This window comes from Salmo salar, chromosome 09 (assembly GCF_965601325.2).
Source record: "Salmo salar chromosome 09, fSalSal1, whole genome shotgun sequence".
Taxonomy (NCBI): domain Eukaryota; kingdom Metazoa; phylum Chordata; class Actinopteri; order Salmoniformes; family Salmonidae; genus Salmo; species Salmo salar.
The window spans coordinates 12,917,555-12,939,845 of record NC_138299.1 but is presented as its reverse complement, the minus strand read 5'-3'; the positions used below and the strand labels follow the sequence as shown (position 1 = coordinate 12,939,845).

General features: G+C 44.0%; 1 protein-coding gene across 5 annotated transcripts in view; it reads left to right on the top strand.

Moving 5' to 3' along the window:
• Positions 1–1,507: 1,507 nt before the first annotated feature.
• Positions 1,508–22,291, top strand: part of LOC106610716 (homeobox-containing protein 1) — a 36,352-nt gene continuing 15,568 nt past the window's right edge. The window contains exon 1 of one of the 5 annotated variants that reach the window (XM_014210221.3): positions 1,508–1,801. The gene's annotated coding sequence lies outside the window, so the exon portion shown is untranslated. Of the gene's footprint in view, positions 1,802–19,790; positions 20,548–22,291 lie in introns of those variants that run through there. The other 4 variants (XM_014210220.3, XM_045723388.2, XM_014210222.3 and 1 more) reach the window with 4 other exon arrangements.

The following is a 22,291-nucleotide window of genomic DNA, read 5'->3' as shown; positions in this document are numbered from 1 at the left end:
CATTTGCTAAATTGTAATTACTTCGCTACTATGGCCTATTTATTGCCTTACCTCCTCACGCCATTTTCACACACTGTATATAGACTTTTTATATTGTGTTATTGACTGTACGTTTGTTTATTCCATGTGTAACTCTGTGTTGTTGTTTGTGTCACACTGCTTTGCTTTATCTTGGCCAGGTCAGTTGTAAATGAGAACTTGTTCTCAACTGGCCTACCTGGTTAAATAAAAGTGAAATAAAAAAATTTAATAAAAAATGCAAGAACTATTTAGGGAAGAAGCAGTTAGCTGGTATTCTGTATATAATGGAGTGGCCAGCACAGTCACCGGATCTCAACCCTATTGAGCTGTTGTGGGAGCAGCTTGACCGTAAGAAGTGCCCATCAAGCCAATCCAATTTGTGGGAGGTGCTTTAGGAAGCATGGGGTGAAATGTCTTAAGATTACCTCAACAAATTGACAACTAGAATGCCAAAGGTCTGCAAGGCTGTAATAGCTGCAAATGGAGGATTCTTTGACAAAAGCAAAGTTTGAAGGACACAATTATTATTTCAATTAAAAATCATAATTTATAACTTTGTCAATGTCTTCACTATATTTCTTATTAATTTTGCAACTCATTTTTGTATGTTTTTATAGAAAACAAGGACATTTCTAAGTGACCTCAAACTTTTGAAGGTTAGTGTGTGTGTGTGTGTGTGTGTGTGTGTGTGTGTGTATGTATATATATATATATATATATAAAAATAATAAACAAGAACCTTTATCATTTTTTTTCTACAAAATATAGAAATGTGCCTTTTTCACATATGTAGGCCCTGGAATTGTGCTGGAGATAATGAAAATTAGTTTGAAAAGTGGTGGAATTGCCCTAAAATAGATCTTACTGTTCACTGTCAGGGTTGAAAGGATGAGTGGTGGCGTACCTCCGTTGTGCATGTGACTGCCTGCCCTCTCCTTTACCCAGGCTGACACAACCACTGCCAAACCATACATTAAACAGGCTCCCCTCAGCTACCGTGGCTGCTACCGTGGGGTCTCTCTCTTTCAGACCAGGACCAGAACCACACACACACAGTCTTGTATAACTAACTCACAATTCAGTCACATTCAAAATCCTATTCTCCCTAACCTTAACCCAAAAACCTAACATTAACCCTAAACCTAGCAACTAACCCTAAAACTAACCCTAGCTCCTAACCCTAACACTAATTCTAACCTTAACCCCCTAGAAATAGCATTTGACCTAGTGGGGACTTCTGGACCCCACAAGTATAGTTAAACACGTCCACACACACACCTTAGATGAGAATACATTATTAGTGTCCAAAAGCAGTTGATTGTGGTCTAATTTGGGTCTGTGAAAAAAACTGAAGTGGATAACTTTTAGAACTTTGTGGAAAGCAACATCTCTATCACTGAAAAAGTTTGATTGGATTATTAGACAACAAATCCGCCAGGCGGCGGTCAAATCCAAAGAAAGAGTTTATCAAGGGTGCATTCAAGATCGTATGTTTCTGAGACGTTCCTGCAATAGGAATTTCCAAAACTACGAATCCCAGAGAACCTCAGTGCGCTCGCTATTAATGTCAATATGGCCACTGTCAGTCAGACAAAGGCGAATCAGTCTCGCCACGAAATGAAATCAAATTAGCAAGCTAGAGGAGGACGGATGGCATTGTGAAAACCGGCTGGTGCATGTTCCGTGTCGGGGATATAGAAGAGGACTTGTCACGAGGACCAACTAAACACCGGTTTATTAAATGCTGTGGAGGACGGGGGACCTAGATACAAAGATCAAGGTAAGACTTGTAATGCTAAGTAGTTAGCATAGCTTGTATGTCTGCAGACTCGCCCGCACTCCTTGGCACTGGTCCCAATGCTAGTCAGCAAGCTAACTTTATTAGCTAGCTAAGCTAGTCACTTAAAGGATTTATAGCTAATGCCAGATCAGTGTTTTATGAAGTCGTTGGAAAAGTCTGCTTGGTCTATACAGGTTGTAAAGATTGGTAGCCAACAAGCCAGATGTCATGTCATAACTATAACGCCAGCTTATATATTTGTCACGCTAACTAGCTAGCTAGATGCCCTGTACTGTAGCTATTGTCATTGAACAACCATTGCTACCACACTCAACTGCTTAGGTCACTAGTTAGCAACAATACGTTTGTGGGTGCCTTTACCCTGCCATGTATCTATTTCCTGGCTATACTGTAACTAGATCATAATCATAAAGTAAGAACACAGCCAATGCCATACTCAATTGGTTAGGTCATGCAGAATTACTTGCAAAGGATGAGCTCAGTAACGTTAGCCTAAAATCTAGAGCTGGACCGTGATTGAACACCACCCCTCCTGTCACCACACACTTTGCAAACAGTCAGACCCCTGAGGCGTTTGCTTGCTGTTAGCTACAGGTTATAAACACATACGGATAGTTTTTGCAGAGTTGTCTGGACTGGTTTTGGGTTATTTTATTTTAAGTGGTACGCCCGCGCCGTATGATGCATTGGCGTTCCACTGTTTTGATTCCAATGTGAATGTTACGGGGGTGACGTCATTTGAGTCACACGTCATAAAATGATGCTGGGTTCAAAACAACTCCGAAATATGCCGCATTCAAAACAACTGGGAACTTGGAAATCTCAAACTTCCGATTTAAGTGCGTTTAAAACAACTGGGAACTCTTTAAAAAAAAAAAACGACCTCCGACTGGGAAAAATTGATATTAACAGTCATCCAACTCGGGAACTCGGACCTGAAGATCACTGATTTGACCTCGCATTTTTTTTGAATTTCCAGTTGTTTTTAATGCGGCTATAGAGTACCACAGTATAGGTCATAATACCCATAAACTTAGCGGTAAAAAAGGGAAATGGTTCCAATTGTTTTCCCACCATTCATTTTTCCTCATAGGGGATTTTAGAAACACTTCAATAAGAGCCGTGTTTCGTGTAGGCTTACCCTGGCGTGATGTTTTGATAACTGTGTAAAGCTCTCTAGGACAAACTGACTTTTTATAAATATATTTGCCTGTATTTACCCCCCAAAAATGCAATCCAAATTAGCTGCTAATATGGCTATCATAAAGGACTACAAATGCCATGATGACCTGGACGAGACTGCTGAATCGAGGCAAAGGTAAGAATCTCTGAATTAGCTATCTAATGTTAGCTAAATGTAGTTAGAAAGAAATTGGCTACATTTCTTTAAATGGACAATTCTGTGATCTGTCCTGTGAAAGTTTTAAATTGACACAATACCTATTAACAAAGGTGTCAGCAAGAGTGATGTGCTGGAGCTTGCAGGGATTTGTAGTTTTGCATGTCTACTTTGATGCTTATTAGCATTTTAAAATCTGAAAGTAAGTAGAGCCGACTATATTGATAAGTCATCTTGTCCGAGAGAGATTTGCATGGTTATCAAAACGTCACGCCAGTGTAAGCCTACACGTTACCCTTGTTTACATTGAGCTGCACTGGGGTCAGAACACAATCATTTACATTTACATTACATTTAAGTCATTTAGCAGACGCTCTTATCCAGAGCGACTTACAAAATGGTGCATTCACCTTATGATATCCAGTGGAACAACCACTTTACAATAGTGCATCTAAATATTTTAAAGGGGGGGGGGGGGGGGGGGTTAGAAGGATTACTTTATCCTATCCTAGGTATTCCTTAAAGAGGTGGGGTTTCAGGTGTCTCCGGAAGGTGCTGATTGACTCCGCTGTCCTGGCGTCGTGAGGGAGCTTGTTCCACCATTGGGGTGCCAGAGCAGCGAACAGTTTTGACTGGGCTGAGCGGGAACTGTGCTTCCTCAGAGGTAGGGGGGCCAGCAGGCCAGTGGTGGATGAACGCAGTGCCCTTGTTTGGGTGTCTGGCCTGATCAGAGCCTGAAGGTATGGAGGTGCCGTTCCCTTCACAGCTCCGTAGGCAATCACCATGGTCTTGTAGCGGATGCGAGCTTCGACTGGAAGCCAGTGGAGAGAGCGGAGGAGCGGGGTGACGTGAGAGAACTTGGGAAGGTTGAACACCAGACGGGCTGCGGCGTTCTGGATGAGTTGTAGGGGTTTAATGGCACAGGCAGGGAGCCCAGCCAACAGCGAGTTGCAGTAATCCAGACGGGAGATGACAAGTGCCTGGATTAGGACCTGCGCCGCTTCCTGTGTGAGGCAGGGTCGTACTCTGCGAATGTTGTAGAGCATGAACCTACAGGATCGGGTCACCGCCTTGATGTTAGTGGAGAACGACAGGGTGTTGTCCAGGATCACGCCAAGGTTCTTAGCACTCTGGGAGGAGGACACAAGGGAGTTGTCAACCGTGATGGCGAGATCATGGAACGGGCAGTCCTTCCCCGGGAGGAAGAGCAGCTCCGTCTTGCCGAGGTTCAGCTTGAGCTGGTGATCCGTCATCCACACTGATATGTCTGACAGACATGCAGAGATGCGATTCGCCGCCTGGTTATCAGAAGGGGGAAAGGAGAAGATGAATTGTGTGTCGTCTGCATAGCAATGATAGGAGAGACCATGTGAGGATATGACAGAGCCAAGTGACTTGGTGTATAGCGAGAATAGGAGAGGGCCTAGAACAGAGCCCTGGGGGACACCAGTGGTGAGAGCGCATGGTGCGGAGACAGATTCTCGCCACGCCACCTGGTAGGAGCGACCTGTCAGGTAGGACGCAATCCAAGCGTGGGCCGCGCCGGAGATGCCCAACTCGGAGAGGGTGGAGAGGAGGATCTGATGGTTCATAGTATCAAAGGCAGCAGATAGGTCTAGAAGGATGAGAGCAGAGGAGAGAGAGTTAGCTTTAGCAGTGCGGAGAGCCTCCGTGACACAGAGAAGAGCAGTCTCAGTTGAATGCCCAGTCTTGAAACCTGACTGATTAGGATCAAGAAGGTCATTCTGAGAGAGATAGCAGGAGAGCTGGCCAAGGACGGCACGTTCAAGAGTTTTGGAGAGAAAAGAAAGAAGGGATACTGGTCTGTAGTTGTTGACATCGGAGGGATCGAGTGTAGGTTTTTTCAGAAGGGGTGCAACTCTCGCTCTCTTGAAGACGGAAGGGACGTAGCCAGCGGTCAAGGATGAGTTGATGAGCGAGGTGAGGAAGGGGAGAAGGTCTCCGGAATCATGGTTGGACAACATCTTGGTGTCATTATACTTAGTGTCTTCTAACATATGGAGAACGTCTAGATTATGAAACACATTTTCACATTCATTTATTCAACATTTAAAAGTAAACTGTCTCATAGAAGCAATATGTCTGGTTTTAAATGGCCTATGTGGCATCAATATGAGTCAGAATCATCAATTAAAAGTACATAATTTTCTTTAGGAATGTTGGGAAGTAAAAGTTGTCAACATATAAATAGTAAAGTACAGATACCCCAAACAAACTACTTAAGTAGTAATTTAAAGTATTTATACTTAAGGACTTTACACAACTGCCAATTGCCCAGAGACAACATGTTGTGCTATGTTCCCAGATGCCATGTGGACATTTGTTTTCAAGTCTGCATATGGGTGCAACGCAAGCGCATTTTTCTCGCAAATAGGAGTGAAAATGGGCTTCCATAAAGTTGATGCAAACTTCCAATGCATTTCAACAATATTGCCAAGAACGGATTACTTGCGACAGTTTCTTCCGCTGCCTGTCAACCGTCAAACCACTGGTGTTGGTGAGTACTTTAGCTAAGTATATAGCTGGTACTAGCTAGCAGCTACTTTTGGTTATACAACATTATTTGATCATGCTAGCGAGCCAGGCTAGCTATGATGCCACAGATGAAAGGGGAATGATACTGTAGCTAGCTAAATACATCAAGCTAACGTGTAATGTGGCATCTCAGAGGACGATGTGCATAGCTGGCCTTAGCTTACCTCGCTAACAACAGCTAATTGTAGCCCATTGACATTTATTATTTGCTAAAACTTAAGTCAATACAGGGCAGGCACTTGGATACTAGCTTTCTAGCTAATAATATGTAGCCAGCTTACTGTCAATAATGTTTCAACACGAACTGGCTAACTAATGTTAGCTAGATAGCCAACTCATTTAAACTCGGACAAAGATATAACTTACCCGGATTTGCAAATTAGGTAGCTAGCTAGCATTTGGGGGCTTTGTCTGCTAACCCAAAACATGACTGTGATCATAAAAGTTTATCATATATTTTCTAAGGCAAAAATAAATGATGCTACTAGTCTACTACAAATATAACTATGGCTCTGGCAGTGAATAGCAAAACGTTATCAGGAAGCATTCAGCAACGTACACAGCTGGTTGCATAGTAACGGCGTTCAGCGTCACCGGCCAGAATCTATTCTTGTTAGTCCCTCTCTTAGCATATAAATTAATTCCAAACTAGAGAAAGTATTTTTTCTCGCTATGTTTATTGGGTTATATTTTATTTCATTCACAGGCTACGTACAAAACCTGGTGGATTTGTTGTTCAGCAACATCTAGGAACCCTCCTACCATATCAGAAGCTGTTAGACACCAGTCTCACTTCAGAGTAATGGAGGACACTTGAATCAGGTTGGTCACATTTGATTTGGTCAATGGTCAAAACACAATCTGTCCTGGAATTCATCTAACCACCATTGATAATGTAATCATTGCTGTGTGTGTATATCTATGTCTTGTATGTTGTAAGGAGGCGCCCCCTTCCACACTGCCAATTGGACTACTCCTGGGCCGAGTGAGTAATGCCATGCTGGCACATGTCCCTTGTGATTTAGCCATGCTGGCACATGTCATGCTGGCACATGTCCCTTGTGAATCAGGATCTCTGATTGGCTATGTTGAATTGTGTATTTTCTGTTGGCTTCCATGACTGTATGGTGAATGTCTTTCCCTCTCTCCCTCAGTGATATAGGAGCTGTGTTGGATATACAGTGCATTTGGAAAGTATTTAGACTCCTTCACTCTTTCCACATTTTGTTACATCACAGCCTTATTCGAAAATGGATTACATTTTCCCCCTTGTCAATCTACACACAAAAAACAGGTTTAGCCATTTTTGCAAATGTATTAAAAAAAAAAAAACGGATATCACATTGACATAAGTATTCAGACCCTTTACTCAGTACTTTGTTGAAGTAGCTTTGGCAGCGATTACAGCCTTGATTTTTCTTGGGGATGACGCTACAAGCTTGCACACCTGTATTTGGGGAGTTTCTCCCATTCTTCTCTGCAGATCCTCTCAAGCTCTGTCAGGTTGGATGGGGAGTGTCGCTGCACAGCTATTTTCAGGTCTCCAGAGATGTTTGATAGGGTTCAAGTCTGGGCTCTGACTGGGCCACTCAAGATTATTCAGAAACTTGTCCCAAAGCCACTCCTGTGTTGTCTTGGCTGTGTGCTTAGGGTCGTTGTACCCCAGTCTGAGGTCATGAGTGCTTTGGAGCAGGTTTTAATTAAGGATCTCTGTACTTTGCTCCATTCATCTTTCCCTCGATCCTGACTAGTCTCCCAGTCCCCGCCCCTGAAAAACATCCCCACAGCATGATGCTGCCACCATGATGCTTCACCGTAGGGATGGTATTGGCCAGATGATGAGCGGTGCCTGGTTTTCTCCAGACGGGACGCTTGGCATTCAGGCCAAAGAGTTCAATCTTGGTTTCATCAGACTAGAGAATCTTGTTTCTCGTGGTCTGAGTCCTTTAGGTGCCTTTTGGCAAACTCCAAGTGGGCTGTCGTGTGCCTTTTTACTGAGGAGTGGCTTCCGTCCGGCCACTCTACCATAAAGGTCTGATTGGTGGAGTGCTGCAGAGATGGCTGTCCTTCTGGAAGGTTCCCCCATCTCCTCAGAGGAACTCTGGAGCTCTGTCAGAGGGACCATCGGGTTCTTTGTCATCTCCCTGACCAAGGCCCTTCTCCCCCAATTGCTCAGTTTGGTCGGGCGGCCAGCTTTAGGAAGAGTCTTGGTGGTTCCACCAAGTGCTCTGACATCCACTTTCAACTGTGGGACCTTGTATAGACAGGTGTGTGCCTTTCCAAATCATGTCCAATCAATTGAATTTACTACAGGTGTACTCCAATCAAGTTGTAGAAACATCTCAAGGTTGATCAATGGAAACAGGATGCATAGTCTCATAGCAAAGGGTCTGAATACTTTATTTCTTTAAAATATTTTTTATCAATTTGCAAAGCTTTCTAAAAATCTGTTAGCTTTGTCATTATGGGGTATTGTGTGTAGATTGATGAAAGATGTTTTATTTAATCAATTTTAGAATAAGGCTGTAACGTAACAATGTGGAAAAAGTGAAGGGGTCTGAATACTTTCCGAATGCCATGAGGAAGCCGAAGTCGGGCTCCTTCATGACCGGTATTTGTGACAAGAGGGGCCTGGAGCTGTTCTACGCTGCCATGCTCATCAGGCGTTGGCAAACACCTCCGAAGGGACAAAAGGTGATTACTAATAAGACGGTACATCACAAGTGTTTAGTAATATCACCCTTTTTAATATATGTGCCACTCATCAACTCTTCCTCTTTTTTTTCTTTTCTTTTTTTACAGATGGGTAGAAGAGATGCTTTTTGAATCCTCTGACTCAAAGACAGGTTGATTCTGATGTGTGAATTGGGAGAGACCTTGCACTCAGCATTAAAATTATACTAGTACTTTTTATCTTTTGTTATTATTGTTACTGTTACACTTGAAATATCAAAACACTTTGTTTAGAATATCTACTTAAGTTCAGCAATTGCACTCTTCTCATATTCCTCTGTAGGCTACTGACCAATGCAAAGCATCCTCCTGGAGTGGTATGGGAAGAGTGCCATCCTCCTGCATCTCACATCTGTCTGTACTGTACTTGTTGAGGCAAACTCTGTCATATCCAGGATGGAGTGTCATGCACTCCACCCCTCCTTCCACCTCACTGCACCTGTCCATAACGTAATACATTACATAGATGGAAGGGACTTCATCACCCACTTGGACTGTGTTCGTAAATTCACACTGGCTATCTACTCCGATTTCAGAGCACTCTCGTCTGTGTGCCAGAGAACAAAATAACTGAGGAATTCCCGAACGCGCAACACCCATTTTGAATAATACTGGTGTCCAGTAAACGTCGGCATAAAAAACGCACCCTTAAAGACAGAATCACCCAAAATGATACTTTTTTTTGTTTTTTGAATTTGTTAATTTTTAGACATATTATTTAAAACAATATACTCTACAAGTACATCACATCCAGAGTGGGCTCTTTGGTACGTTTGAAAATATGATTTTATACATTGAAATTTACATTACATGTCTTGAACCAATCCAAGCCCTCCTTTTAAGATTACACATTCAGCAAATCACCAGCAGGAGGAGTTCCCTTGAATCCATTTTCCCATTCACTCTGGTGGTGGTGCTCATACAATTTATCATTACTGCTACATGATCAATCATTCATTTATCATGTAGCGGAGAGCCCACTCTGTAAATGCGATGTACTTGTGGAGTATATTGTTTTAAACAATATGTCTAAAAATGTACAAAATCTAAACGGGTAGTTTTGAGATTCATATTTGCAATGTTGAACAAAGTAATGTGAAATATTTTTATTTCAGAATCTAGACACTCCATATATTAAAGCAAATTATAAGGAGTGTAATGACACCACGATGTTGTCTGTATCATGTACGGTTCACAACTCATAGGGTCTTATAGGAGGCAAGTATAGGTCTAAAAAGATATTGGGATAATACCCATCATATAGAAGTGAACTTCGGAGTCACGCAATATGTTGTGTGGTTTCCCACTACGACTCAGGAAAGCTTGCTGTTTTAGGCTACAGATGAAATAAGTTATGACGAACTCACAGGAGGTTGGTGGCACCTTAACGGGCTGATGAAAATAGCAGGAGAGGAATGGGATCCATTTGCTCCGTTCCAGCCATTATTATGAGCCGTCCTCCTCTCAGCAGCCTCCACTGGATGAACTTCACAAGGTGGTGAAAGTGCCCGGTGATGAACCTGATGCACATTTTCAATAAATATCAAGGGTTTTATTCTGGTGACATGATCATGATGCTTGGCTGCCATTTGACCAGTGGCGGCTGGTGAGAGGAGCTATAGGAGGAGGGGCTCATTGTAATGACTGGATTGGAATTGATGGAACGGAGTCAAACATGGTTTCCGTATGTTAGATACCGTTCCATTTATGCCATTACAATGAGCCCATCCTCCAATAGCTCCTCCCACCAGCCTCCACTGCATCTGACAAATAAAAATAATCTAGCTCAGTCTTTATAATAATCTCATGTAGGTAGCCTACCCGCAGTTCCTGCGAGCTGTTGGCTAGAGCGCATGTGCTAAGACCAGAGTGGGCACATTTTGCTATAAAACGCAACAGGTTTTGTGACACAACAATCAGTAGAGTTGAAAACGCGATGGAAACCAATTTAACTTGAATTTTTTATTCAATACATGGGAATTTTAACCGCAAAAGTTATTTGTCAGTTTGCAGGAAACATCTCTGATGGGAAAATGCCCATATTGTTTTATGCAGATTTTTTTATTTTTTATATTTGCATGAAAAGCTGTCGCCATTTGGATGGAAACCTGACTATCGATTGAAACAATCACTTGGCTTTGGTTGACAGTAACCCCTCCAACTCTGGTCAATGTTGAATAAGCCACTTTCACTTAGTCTCCCTAGTTAAGCATGGGCATTTCCATCTAAAGGACCCATGAGCTCCAACATGTGAAGTTCATAGGAGCATGTCAAATGAAAGCTAAAAGTATTTTTTTGTTTTGTTATTAAGGCATATAAACAGTTGAAGTCGGAAGTTTACATGCACTTAGGTTGGAGTCATTAAAACTTGTTTTTCAACCACTCTACAAATTTCTTGTTAACAAACTATAGTTTTGGCAAGTCGGTTAGGACATCTACTTTTATGCATGACACAAGTAATTTTTCCAACAATTATTTACAGACAGATTATTTCACTTAAAATTCACTGTATCACAATTCAGGTGGGTCAGAAGTTTACATACACTAAGTTGACTGTGCCTTTTAAACAGCTTGGAAAATTCCAGAAAATGATGTCATGGCTTTAGAAGCTTCTGATAGGCTAATTGACATCATTTGAGTCAATTGGAGATGTACCTGTGGATGTATTTCAAGGCCTACCTTCAAACTCAGTGCTTCTTTGCTTGACATCATGGGAAAAATCAAAAGAAATCAGCCAAGACCTCAGAAAAACTTGTAGACCTCCACAAGTCTGGTTCATCCTTGGGAGCAATTTCCAAACGCCTGAAGGTACCACGTTCATCTGTACAAACAATAGTACGCTGGTATAAACACCATGGGACCACGCAGCCATCATACTGCTCAAGAAGGAGACGCGTTCTGTCTCCTAGAGATGAACCTACTTTGGTGCGAAAAGTGCAAATCAATCCCAGAACAACAGCAAAGGAACTTGTGAAGATGCTGGAGGAAACGGGTACAAAAGTATCTATCCACAGTAAAACGAGTCCTATATCGACATAACCCGAAAGGCCGCTCAGCAAGGAAGAAGCCACTGCTACAAAACCGCCATAAAAAAAAAGCCAGACTACGGTTTGCAACTGCACATGGGGACAAAGATTGTACTTTTTGGAGAAATGTCCTCTGGACTGGTGAAACAAAAATTTAACTGTTTGGCCATAATGACCATCGTTATATTTGGAGGAAAAAGGGGGAGGGTTGCAAGCCTAAGAACACCATCCCAACCGTGAAGCTCGGGGGTGGCAGCATCATGTTGTGGGGGTGCTTTGCTGCAGGAGTGACTGGTGCACTTCACAAAATAGATGGCATCATGAGGCAGGAAAATTATGTGGATATATTGAAGCAACATCTCAAGACATCAGTCAGGAAGTTAAAGCTTGGTCGCAAATGGGTCTTCCAAATGGACAATGACCCCAAGCATACTTCCAAAGTTGTGGCAAAATGGCTTAAGGACAACAAAGTCCTGTTATTGGAGTGGCCATCACAAAGCCCTGACCTCAATCCTATAGAAAATTGTGTGGGCAGAACTGTAAAAGAGTGTGTGAGCAAGGAGGCCTACAAACCTGACTCAGTTACACCAGCTCTGTCAGGAGGAATGGGCCAAAATTCATCCAATTTATTGTGGGAAGCTTGTGGAAGGCTACCCAAAATGTTTGACCCAAGTTAAACAATTTAAAGGCAATGCTACCAAATAGTAATTGAGTGCATGTAAACTTCTGACCCACTGGGAATGTGATGAAAGAAATAAAAGCTGAAATAAATAATTCTCTCTACTATTATTCTGACATTTCACATTCTTAAAATAAAGTGGTGATCCTAACTGACCTAAGACGGAATTTTTACTCGAATTAAATGTCAGGAATTGTGAAAAATTGAGTTTAAATGTATTTGGCTAAGGTATGTAAACTTCCGACTTCAACTGTATATTTTTCAAACATATTTTTCAACCAAAAACCCATATGTTTAAGATATTTTCTAATTTCTCTCTCTCATGAGGGAGGATAATGAAAGTTCACAGAAGAAACAAGTATAGGTAGACCTACCAATTAAGCTAGTGTATTTACTGATAAAGTTATGTATTATTAAGTGATTAAAAGTCGTAATTCAGTTACCATTTACATTTAAGTCATTTAGCAGACGCTCTTATCCAGAGCGACTTACAAATTGGTGCATTCACCTTATAATATCCAGTGGAACAACCACTTTACAATAGTGCATCTAAATCTTTTAAGGGGGGGGGGTTAGAAGGATTACTTTATCCTATCCCAGGTATTCCTTGAAGAGGTGGGGTTTCAGGTGTCTCCGGAAGGTGGTGATTGACTCCGCTGTCCTGGCGTCGTGAGGGAGCTTGTTCCACCATTGGGGTGCCAGAGCAGCGAACAGTTTTGACTGGGCTGAGCGGGAACTGTGCTTCCTCAGAGGTAGGGGGGCCAGCAGGCCAGAGGTGGATGAACGGAGTGCCCTTGTTTGGGTGTAGGGCCTGATCAGAGCCTGAAGGTACGGAGGTGCCGTTCCCCTCACAGCTCCGTAGGCAAGCACCATGGTCTTGTAGCGGATGCGAGCTTCGACTGGAAGCCAGTGGAGAGAGCGGAGGAGCGGGGTGGCGTGAGAGAACTTGGGAAGGTTGAACACCAGACGGGCTGCGGCGTTCTGGATGAGTTGTAGGGGTTTAATGGCACAGGCAGGGAGCCCAGCCAACAGCGAGTTGCAATAATCCAGACGGGAGATGACAAGTGCCTGGATTAGGACCTGCGCCGCTTCCTGTGTGAGGCAGGGTCGTACTCTGCGAATGTTGTAGAGCATGAACCTACAGGATCGGGTCACCGCCTTGATGTTGGTGGAGAACGACAGGGTGTTGTCCAGGGTCACGCCAAGGCTCTTAGCACTCTGGGAGGAGGACACAAGGGAGTTGTCAACCGTGATGGCGAGATCATGGAACGGGCAGTCCTTCCCCGGGAGGAAGAGCAGCTCCGTCTTGCCGAGGTTCAGCTTGAGGTGGTGATCCGTCATCCACACTGATATGTCTGCCAGACATGCAGAGATGCGATTCGCCACCTGGTTGTCAGAAGGGGGAAAGGAGAAGATTAATTGTGTGTCATCTGCATAGCAATGATATGAGAGACCATGTGAGGATATGACAGAGCCAAGTGACTTGGTGTATAGCGAGAATAGGAGTGGGCCAAGAACAGAGCCCTGGGGGACACCAGTGGTGAGAGCACGTGGTGCGGAGACAGATTCTCGCCACGCCACCTGGTAGGAGCGACCTGTCAGGTAGGACGCAATCCAAGCGTGGGCGACGCCGGAGATGCCCAGCTCGGAGAGGGTGGAGAGGAGGATCTGATGGTTCACGGTATCAAAGGCAGCAGATAGGTCTAGAAGGATGAGAGCAGAGGAGAGAGAGTTAGCTTTAGCAGTGCGGAGAGCCTCCGTGACACAGAGAAGAGCAGTCTCAGTTGAATGCCCAGTCTTGAAACCTGACTGATTAGGATCAAGAAGGTCATTCTGAGAGAGATATCAAGAGAGCTGGCCAAGGACGGCACGTTCAAGAGTTTTGGAGAGAAAGGAAAGAAGGGATACTGGTCTGTAGTTGTTGACATCGGAGGGATCGAGTGTAGGTTTTTTCAGAAGGGGTGCAACTCTCGCTCTCTTGAAGACGGAGGGGACGTAGCCAGCGGTCAAGGATGAGTTGATGAGCGAGGTGAGGTAGGGGAGAAGGTCTCCGGAAATGGTCTGGAGAAGAGAGGAGGGGATAGGGTCAAGTGGGCAGGTTGTTGGGCGGCCGGCCGTCACAAGACGCGAGATTTCATCTGGAGAGAGAGGGGAGAAAGAGGTCAAAGCACAGGGTAGGGCAGTGTGAGCAGGACCAGCAGTGTCGTTTGACTTAGCAAACGAGGATCGGATGTCGTCAACCTTCTTTTCAAAATGGTTGACGAAGTCATCCGCAGAGAGGGAGGAGGGGGGGGGGGGGAGGGGGAGGAGGATTCAGGAGGGAGGAGAAGGTAGCAAAGAGCTTCCAAGGGTTAGAGGCAGATGCTTGGAGTTTAGAGTGGTAGAAAGTGGCTTTAGCAGCAGAGACAGAAGAGGAAAATGTAGAGAGGAGGGAGTGAAAGGATGCCAGGTCCGCAGGGAGGCGAGTTTTCCTCCATTTCCGCTCGGCTGCCCGGAGCCCTGTTCTGTGAGCTCGCAGTGAGTCGTCGAGCCACGGAGCAGGAGGGGAGGACCGAGCCGGCCTGGAGGATAGGGGACAGAGGAAATCAAAGGATGCAGAGAGGGAGGAGAGGAGGGTTGAGGAGGCAGAATCAGGAGATAGGTTGGAGAAGGTTTGAGCAGAGGGAAGAGATGATAGGATGGAAGAGGAGAGAGTAGCGGGAGAGAGAGAGCGAAGGTTGGGACGGCGCAATACCATCCGAGTAGGGGCAGAGTGAGAAGTGTTGGATGAGAGCGAGAGGGAAAAGGATACAAGGTAGTGGTCGGAGACTTGGAGGGGAGTTGCAATGAGATTAGTGGAAGAACAGCATCTAGTAAAGATGAGGTCAAGCGTATTGCCTGCCTTGTGAGTAGAGGGGGAAGGTGAGAGGGTGAGGTCGAAAGAGGAGAGGAGTGGAAAGAAGGAGGCAGAGAGGAATGAGTCGAAGGTAGACGTGGGGAGGTTAAAGTCACCCAGAACTGTGAGAGGTGAGCCATCCTCAGGAAAGGAACTTATCAAGGCGTCAAGCTCATTGATGAACTCTCCAAGGGAACCTGGAGGGCGATAAATGATAAGGATGTTAAGCTTGAAAGGGCTGGTAACTGTGACAGCATGGAATTCAAATGAGGAGATAGACAGATGGGTCAGGGGAGAAAGAGAGAATGTCCACTTGGGAGAGATGAGGATTCCAGTGCCACCACCCCGCTGGCTCGATGCTCTAGGGGTATGCGAGAACACGTAGTCAGACGAGGAGAGAGCAGTAGGAGTAGCAGTGTTATCTGTGGTAATCCATGTTTCCGTCAGCGCCAGGAAGTCTAGGGACTGGAGGGTAGCATAGGCTGAGATGAACACAGCCTTGTTGGCCGCAGACCGGCAGTTCCAGAGGCTGCCGGAGACCTGGAACTCCACGTGGGTCTTGCACGCTGGGACCACCAGGTTAGAGTGGCAGCGGCCACGCGGTGTGGAGCGTTTGTATGGCCTGTGCAGAGGAGAGAGAACAGGGATAGACAGACACATAGTAGACAAGCTACAGAAGAGGCGACGCTAATGCAAAGGAGATTGGAGTGACAAGTGGACTACACGTCTCGAATGTTCAGGAAGTTAAGCTTACCAATATGGTTAACGGAATTACCGCAATTGAACTGGCTACAATTTTTTTTAAATCATAGTCTTAACAAACCACCGTTGAGTCACCTGCTACTGTCCTCCTTTCCACTAGCATACTGTTATGTTTAGCTCACAACTATTTTCTTTCATCTGGTGGTCAAAGCAAGACTGAAAACTGTATGGACAACCAGACTTGCACTGATTCTCCTTCCTCTCGCACAGCTATTACGTACCCTCTTTTCCATTTACTGTAACAAGCATCCTCACCCACTGAGCACTGGGCGTCCATGAACGTTGCAATTTTGTCAGTCCGCCCTGTCTGGACCAAATCTGAGTTTGGACAGCACAGTACAGTAGAGAACATTACAGTAAAGAGAAGTAGAGCACACGAGTAGAGTATGCAGTACAGTATGATGTACTGTACAGAACTGTACTGTGATGTCCAAACTTGTGAAACATAGACATCTATGATTGGTACAGGTTTGGTCCGGACCAAGCGGGCCAAACGTGGGGGCGGAGCTTATTAGAATAATAGCTAGTGTGTAAAATAATATCCAAAAGAAGGATAATTCATATTTCTACTTTTGTGTACCTATTCAGGATACATCACCATGAAGAGAATTAAATTACTATCCATAGTTATGCATTTCTGTATAATACAGATCAGGGACCCATGATGTAATTACATTACTGGATGTAAATCCAATTCACCTACTGTAGTTCAATAACCAAAATATATATCAAACTCAAGGTGTCATGTCATAGCTGACACCCCATTCTTTCTGCACACATCTTTGAAACTTAATTCTGAGGAGATATTTAAAGGTGCAATATGCAGAAATCGCTCCGCCATTTCCTGGTTGCTTAATTTCTAATATTTCTCCTAATTTCAGTTTGTGACACAAAAATCAGTGTAGAGAATCACTGTACCATCTAACCCACTGTGAAATATATTTTCAATAACCAAAAGTAATGTATTTTCAGCTGTTTTTGAAGCTGGTGTACAACACCAAAAGTAAAAGACGCAAAAACAAAACTTAAGAACGGAAGCATAGAAATGGCACACATAGTACAGATCTACCACTTCTTAGACTTGCTTTCAATGAGAATGACAGTTCTTTTAGTCCCGTTGCTAGGTGATTTTGGTCAGGTCGCCCAAAAGTTACACATTACAGCTTTAACAGTGTTTTTGGAAAACGTGGTCGCATAGACAGGTTGGTTATTTAGCAACAAAACTGACGTGTGCGCAACTAAACAACTAAAGAAATGTCCTCTCACTGTCAACTAAGTCTATTTTCAGCAAACTTAACGTGTAAATATTTGTATGAACATAAGATTCAACAACTGAGACATAAACGGAACAAGTTCCACAGAAATGTGACTAACAGAAATGGAGTGATGTGTCCCTGAACAAAGGGAGGGGGAGGGGGGGGGGGTTAAAAGTAACAGTAAGTATCTGGTGTGGACACCAGCTGTATTAAGTACTGCAGTGCATCTCCTCCTCATGGACTGCACCAGATTTGCCAGTTCTTGCTGTGAGATGTTACCCCACTCTTCCACCAAGGCACCTGCAAGTTCCCGGACATTTCTGGGGGGAATGGCCCTAGCCCTCACCCTCCGATCCAACAGGTCCCAGACGTGCTCAATGGAATTGATATCCGTGCTCTTCGCTGGCCATGGCAGAACACTGACATTCCTGTCTTGCAGGAAATCACGTACAGAATGAGTAGTATGGTTGGTGGCATTGTCATGCTGGAGGGTCATGTCAGGATGAGCCTGCAGGAAGGGTACCACATGAGGGAGGAGGATGTCTTCCCTGTACCGCACAGCACTGAGATTGCCTGCAATGACAACAAGCTCAGTCCGATGATGCTGTGACGCCCCAGACCATGATGGATCCTCCACCTCCAAATCAATCCCACTCCAGAGTACAGGCCTCAGTGTAACGCTCATTCCTTCGAGGATGAACGCGAATCTGACCACCCCTGGTTAGACAACCGTGACTCGTCAGTGCAGAGCACTTTTTTTGCCAGTCCTGTCTGGTTCAGCGACGGTGGGGTTGTGCCTATAGGCGACGTTGTTGCTGGTGATGTCTGGTGAGGACCTGCCTTACATCAGGCCTATATGCCCTCAGTCCAGCCTCTCTCAGCCTATTGTGCGTTCCTGGTGTAACTCGGGCAGTTGTTGCCATCCTGTACCTGTCCCGCAGGTGTGATGTTCGCATGTACTGATCCTGTGCAGATGTTGTTACACGTGGTCTGCCACTGCGAGGACGATCAGCTGTCCGTCCTGTCTCCCTGTAGCGCTGTCTTAGGCGTCTCACAGTATAGACATTGTAATTTATTGCCCTGGCCACATCTGCAGTCCTCTTGCCTCCTTGCAGCATGCCTAAGGCACATTCACGCAGATGAGCAGGGACCCTGGGCATCTTTCTTTTGGTGTTTTTCGGAGTCAGTAGAAAGGCCTCTTTAGTGTCCTAGGTTTTTGTAACTGTGACCTTAATTGCCTACCGTCTGTAAGCTGTTAGTGTCTTAACAACCGTTACACAGGTGCATGTCCATTCATTGTTTATGGTTGATTGAACAAACATGGGAAACAGTGTTTAAACCCTTTACAATGACGATCTGTGAAGTTATTTGGATTTTTACTAATTATCTTTGAAATACAAGTCCCTTTTTCAGGACCCTTTCTTTTCTGAGTTTGTGTCAAAACAGACAGGGTTGGCTTAGATTGTTGACAACATGTAAACTGTATTTAGTCTCCAATGTTTATTGGAAACAAATACATTTGCACAATGAGCACTTGTTGTCTCAAATACATCATTAGTTGTTGGTTAGCTAACCAATTTGAGCCATATAAGCATTGACATGAAATCAGTCAAAACACCTCAAAACAAGACATGGTATCAAGAACAAGATGAAACTAGCTGAAACAAATCACTTACGATTCCCCAAAATTCAGTTTCTTGTCATTGTTGCTAGCTATCTGGCCATCCAGAATCACAACTCAGACTTCTGCCCCATTGAAGAGTGCGCATCGTTTTTATAAAGTTGTCATCTATATAAAAAAAACTTGGAGATTTTACTGTAATTCTTTTACTAAACTTTGCATCTGCACAGGTCTTCCAGTAAATGTGGTTTTGTGAAACGTTCTGTGTTCAACGTAGTCCTTGTGCATATGTAACCGATGTGAAATGGCTAGCTAGTTAGCGGTGGTGCGCGCTAATAGCGTTTCAATCGGTGACGTCACTCGCTCTGAGACCTTAAGCAGTTGTTCCCCTTGCGTTGCAAGGGCCGCGGCTTTTGTGGCGCGATGGGTAACGATGCTTCGTCTATGTGTGCAGAGGGTCCCTGGTTCGAGCCCAGGTAGGGGCGAGGAGAGGGACGGAAGCTATACTGTTACACATAGAGTCGTGTAGTGGCGGGTATACGCATTATACCCACATCCTTAAGCCGTATAAATTAACAATGTTGACGGAACAGATCAGAATTTTTAGCATAAAATGTCGAACTACTACTTATTCAGCAATATGCACACAGCAGTAGGCCTATGCGCGAATGCTCCAAAAATGCAATTTGCAGGAAAACTCATTCTAAAATGTGCACAGCACATGCGAGCGGTTTCATGGACAGGAATGGAAATATCTGTAAAAAAAATTGAAAGAGGGGCGATCTAAAGATAGTTGTTGTATCATGGGTTGCTATGATTAGGATAAGGCCTTTGGCTGCTAAACAATGAAAGAAAGCTACAAGAAAAACAATAGAACATGAGAACGCATATGAGGAAGTCTTTATAAAATAATTGCCCCCATGTTTCTATGGGGTGATTTTGGCGATAGACTACTGTGATCCAGGCAAGACATGTCTCAGAAAATGAAGTAAAACATCCAGGTTTCAAACAATTTGGAGAACAAAAGAAATATAGCGACGCGAATGATAGGTCTGACTCTTCTGTTAGAATGAAAGGCTTTCCCAAAAACCTATTAAATTGAATGTTAACTAGCTACAAAGTAGCCAATGCCTACCTGGGGAAACTCCATCTCATGCGCTGCATTCTTGGGTTTTTCCCCAAACCCCAAAAGTGGTCTCCTGATGTGATTTTAAGCATTGTTATGGAATTGGAACATCCACTTTTGTTGTTTGTCTATTCAAGCTTGACTTTGAGAGCGAAAACCTTAATATTTCTGACTCAGTTGACAGCCTCATTTATTTGTTTCAATAGTAGGCCTACTATTAGCCTACTTGCACAGTACCGCTTGGGTTTCCTGACTGTGAAAGACCAATATGGGATTTATCATTTTAGGTCATTCGGAGTGTGTCACTGTTTCTCATAGAATTCTTCAGACAGGGTGCCATCACTGGCCGGGCCATAGAGTTTATCCACTTCTCCAGAGACCATTCAATAGAGTTGTATGGTTTGCTAAACTTTTGAAATCAATGTTTTTATTTTGGCACACATTTTAAAGTGAAACATGAGTCAAAGGGTAGTTCCGTTACCATGGAATTGCTTGCATGTGAATGTTTCCTCTAGTCCTAATTTGTAGATCATTATACAGGTTACCCATTAGATTTCCCTGTGTAGGCTCTGTGTTGCCAGACTAGTTTACCAGTCAGTGTTCCCAAAACAAAAGCAGAAGTACAGACACCCAAATTTACCAGTATCCACTTTTTCATCAGACACCTAGTAATCCAAAAACATTTCCAGGCAAAGGGAGTCAGGGAAAGTTTGCTGTGAAGCTACTAACTGGCTGCTTCGTTCTGCACCTGGGTAAATATATTGCTTCCTGGCTCCTAACTTTTTTTTTTTTTTTTAGGGGCCCTAAGGATTCAACTACACAGGTTACAAGCTTGGAATGGTTGATTAGGCATGGAAAAATCTGTTATTTTGCTCCTAAGGACGATCATTTCCCTGGCGTTGCAGTTTACAGCACAAATATAGTACAGTGCTTTCACAATTGTAATATGCTATTAGTTGCGTCCACTTGTTTAACAAGTCACTCAGACCCAAACACACTCAGTGTATGTTTTGAGAGTTTGTTTTTTTCCTGCTTGAGTCAAATCTGACACGCCTGGACACTGAAACTTTTAAAAGCCATGAGGCTCTCAGGGCATAGTCGTGTGTGCATAGAGTTCTCTTGCACTTCTCTCTCTCTATCCATCCATCCACCCAGCCCTTTTTCCCTGCAGACTTTCTGCTGAGCAGTGATCTACTGTATAAAGAGCATTGACCAGTGCTAGTTTAGTCAGCAGTATTAAACCTCTGTCCTCCCCTCTGCACCAGAGGAAGACAGGAAGGTCAAGGAGGAGGAGGATTTGTGGAGAAACTTGTTTTACTTAACTAAAGGAGCAGCACTTTGACTCCCACCCAGGGTTTATATTACAGACTGACTATAAGACATGGTTTCGGTAGATCTCCAGGAAGAGGCTTGGGCAGCCTTGCTCTAAGTCAAGGTCCCGGGCACCTTTTAGTTCCTCACCTAGCTGGCACACCCGATTCAACTAGTCAAGCCCTTGATTAGCCTAGTTGATTATTAGTCAAATCAGGCATGTTTGCACTGGGCTAGAGCAAAAATGTACTATTTTTCCCTAGACTTTAATGTTGGGACCTAGCCTAAGCCTACAGTTCATTTTGAAAGTATTCAGACCCCTTCCCCTTTTCCACATCCACGTTACAGCCTTATTCTAAAATGGATTACATTGATTACGTTTAAAAAAAAATAAAAATAATAATAATAATAATCTACACACACTCATAATGACAAAGCGAAAAGCAGGTTTTTAGAAATGTTTGCAATTGTACTATAACATTTAAAACAGATACCTTATTTACATAAGTATTCAGACACTTTGCTATGAGACTATGCATCCTGTTTCCATTGATCATCCTTGAGATGTTTCTACAACTTGATTGGAGTACTCTTGGGTTGAATTCAATTGATTGGACATGATTTGGAAAGGCACACAAGTCTCTATTTAAGGTCCCACAGTTGACAGTGCATGTCAGAGCAAAGGTCGAAGGAATTGTCCGTAGAGCTCCGCGACAGGATTGTGTCGAGGGCACAGATCTGGGGAAGGGTACCAAAAACGTTCTGCAGCATTGAAGATCCCCCAAGAACACAGTGGCCTTCATCATTCTTAAATGGAAGAAGTTTGGAACCACCAAGACTCTTCCTAGAGGTGGCTGCCTGGCCAAACTGAGCAATCGGGGGAGAAGGGCTTTGGTCAGGGAGGTGACCAAGAACCCGAGGGTCACTGACTTAGCTCAAGAGTTCCTCTGTGGAGATGGGAGAACCTTCCAGAAGGAGAACCATCACTGCAGCACTCCACCAATCAGGCCTTTATGGTAGTGGCTAGAAGGAAGCCACTCCTCAGTAAAAAAAACACATGACAGCCTGCTTGGACTCTGACTCTGACAAACATTATTCTCTGGTCTGTTGAATCCAAGATTGAACTCTTTGGCCTGAATGCCAAGTGTCACGTCTGGAGGAAACCTGGCACCATCCCTACGATGA